General features: G+C 47.6%; 1 long non-coding RNA gene across 1 annotated transcript; it reads left to right on the forward strand.

The window, feature by feature from the left end:
- Nucleotides 1–1,070: 1,070 nt before the first annotated feature.
- LOC119276768 lies at nt 1,071–2,764 on the forward strand. Its single transcript, XR_005136801.1, has 2 exons — nt 1,071–1,387; nt 1,479–2,764. It is a non-coding gene; the product is annotated as an uncharacterized LOC119276768 (long non-coding RNA).
- Nucleotides 2,765–3,039: the final 275 nt, after the last annotated feature.

The raw sequence follows: 3,039 nt of genomic DNA on the forward strand, positions 1-3,039 counted from the left end.
GGCGCGCGCGCGTCCGTCTCGTGTCCGCGCCGACGCAAATCCGGCTCAAATTTGGTCCTGTAATGGGTCACCTGCGGATGAAAAATGGACGCGCGTCCGTTTGGGTCGGCGCATTGGGCCGCCACTTTTGTCCGCGTCGACCCAAACGGACGCGGGCGGACGAAATGGGTCGCCCAATTAAAGTTGCTCTAACGACTAAAATCGACAACGGAGATACAAATCCGGCTGATGCAATTCCAACCCAATAAAGGACAAACATGGCCGCCGCCACCGCACCACACACTAACAACAAAGAACGAGCACCACAAAAAGTCGCTCCACGCAGAAACCCTACTCCCGATGGCAACGACGCCAAAACAGCCAAAGCACAAAAAACCCGACTCCCCTCACCGAGGAACCCGCACGGAATAGGACATGAACCTGATGCGAAGAGGAGCAATGCCACGTGCAGGAGTAGAAGCCTCGCCACAGGTGAGCAATTCATGGGCAAACGTGCTGCCACCCATCAGAAACCGCCGCAACGAAATAGAAAGAAAGAGGACACACGAGAGAAGAGAGATGGGGGAGAACAAACGCCACGCATGACGGGGACAGTTCGCTCCATACCAAGACCACAACTGCTCCCATGATCTGACATGGCAGTTTCACAAGCTTTGAGATTTGTGCACGTCAGTGTAGGGCGATAAAGAGGGTCACTGCGAAATCATTCCTGACTTGTCATCAGGTACTACTTCATCTCGACCGTCCGCTTCGTCTCCTGTTTCATCTCGGCCCAGACGAAATAGGACACGTTTTTGCAATTAATTTGAATTGAAGGGAAACAGTAAAGTTAATTGCTGTTCCGCAGAGTTGAACCGCGTCCGGAGGTCTACGGAACCGAACGCGTCCTCAACCGCCCCTCTCCGATCTATACTTCAGCCCTAAAAAAAACTCATGTCCACCTGCCACAGCCAATGATCTCGTGCCACACGTGTTCCATCTCGGCCGTCCAACCGCAACTACTTCATCTGGGCCGTCCGCTTCGGCCTACCAGACCATAAATACCTTGTCCTCGGCATATCCTCCGACTCCGAGCATACCACCAACAAAGCCGCCGCGTTCTCCTCTGCGACACGCAACCTTTTCCCCTCCCCCCTATAGACTAGACCAGATCCTTGATATAGAGAAGAACACGCCTCTTCCTCCCAACCACAACTACCTCCATCTCGGCAAGGTGAGCCCGTGACTCTCTGTCTACCATGATTTTTTCCTCCTCGAAACCCCCGTGCGCTCTCTGGTTCGCAGGTTCCTCGTCGATCGGCGGGCTGGGCTTGCGGCGATCTTGGAGCGAGACGCGAGGCGGCTGCATCTTCCGATCTGCCCGTCCGGCGACTCAGATCTGTTACCTGTGAGTATTTCCCCCCGCTGAGACCGTCTCTACCGCGTGATTGAGCCGTAGATCCGTCTTGCCTGACATTCTGTGCCGGTATTACTCGTAGATCTGATGGCCCGCGGCGGATCTGGGGGTTCCCGGCGGTCTAGAGTTGACTCTGCGGCGATGAAGGCTTCTTCTCCGACGTGCACGTGTGGATCCCGGCTTCCCCGCTTCGCGCGACGACGGCTCTTGTATTGATAATTATCCGATGATATCTCGATAATTATTAGATCTAAGAGATCAGAGGTAAGAGCATGTAACAAGCGAGGTGATCGTGCCGAGAGGGGAAAAGGAGTGAAAAAAGAGAGATGTGACACCTAGAGGCCTTTGCCATGTTGGGTGCGCTCGCATGGCAGGCCGCCACCGTAATAAAGATGGTTCTTGTGTCCCGGGGGGAGATCGCACGGGGGTTATTCTGTTTTAGCCCCGGGGTCTCCCCCCACCGTGTCCTGGTGTGCTCCTTTGTCTGCACCTCTCGTCCGATCCGATCTTCCTGGCACAACGTTCTACCGTCGCGAATCGATCAAGGTGCTACAAACCAAAGGTACAATCGATAATCTACAGCTGAAGCATACATAAACTTGAGACGAATTTCCGCTCTCGTAAATTGTATTCTGTTCTGAGTTTGTTTACACAGGAATTTGTAATCACTCGAACCCATTTAAGTTATAGTGAAATCGTTTGTCTGATTCGCAGTTGAATCTACTATCACATCACAGCTCAAATTTGAACTTCATTAACAATCGGCAGTCTAAACAAAGACCAAATCGTTTAGGTACCAGATTCAATATATTTTGATATTTTTTCCCAGAATATGCTATTTATATCAAAGGTTGTTATTTTATCTAAATTTGTGTTTGTATATTTGTCTGCTCTATTGAGATGTACAGTGATCAGAATTTGATCTTGGTTTTCTATTTCAACTTGTAACTCTTACCTAATGTAGCCTGAATAGCTGTATGATGGGATTGTATAGTCCTGAAATTAAATCTACAGCTATCTTCCCTGGATGTGGACATCATATTTGTTCTATCGACATTGGCTGAACCAGTATGAAGAAGCACCTGCTTTGGTTTTGGAATACGTGCTCAGCAGAAGAATCTAAATGTGGACCTCAATTCCGGTCATCGTAGGCTCAGCAGACTTCAAGAAACTGGTTAAGATGTACTCTTATGTAAATTCTGTGCTATTTGATTCTTCTGCATTTAGCCTGTGGTTAGTTTTAGTTCAAATACTACATTCCTTATATCCCACACATAATTTCATATTGAACAAGTCTATTTTCAATCTTCTTTACTTATTTTTTCCCATTGTAGTTTTAATATATCTGTCAGCAATGAGTTTTAGTTGTGTTTTTGTCCAGTTGGGTACACATAAGTTCGTGTTGACATTTATGAGGATCTTGTGCTGTTAGTTTATTGCATATATAGTTGTTGAATGGTTTGCGCAGATAATTTCCAGCCATTTACTAGTTATATCTGCACTAGATCTGGAACTGGTCTGCAATCGGAGTTGCTGCAGCAACTGCCAATGTTTTTTAGTCAGTATTCCGCGTCAAAATTTGACCATATATTTGTCTCAATGCATGTCACCAAATTATATTGTTGAATTTGTATTTGAATGTA

The sequence above is a fragment of the Triticum dicoccoides genome, chromosome 1A, assembly GCF_002162155.2.
Source record: "Triticum dicoccoides isolate Atlit2015 ecotype Zavitan chromosome 1A, WEW_v2.0, whole genome shotgun sequence".
NCBI classification, from domain to species: Eukaryota; Viridiplantae; Streptophyta; class Magnoliopsida; order Poales; family Poaceae; genus Triticum; species Triticum dicoccoides.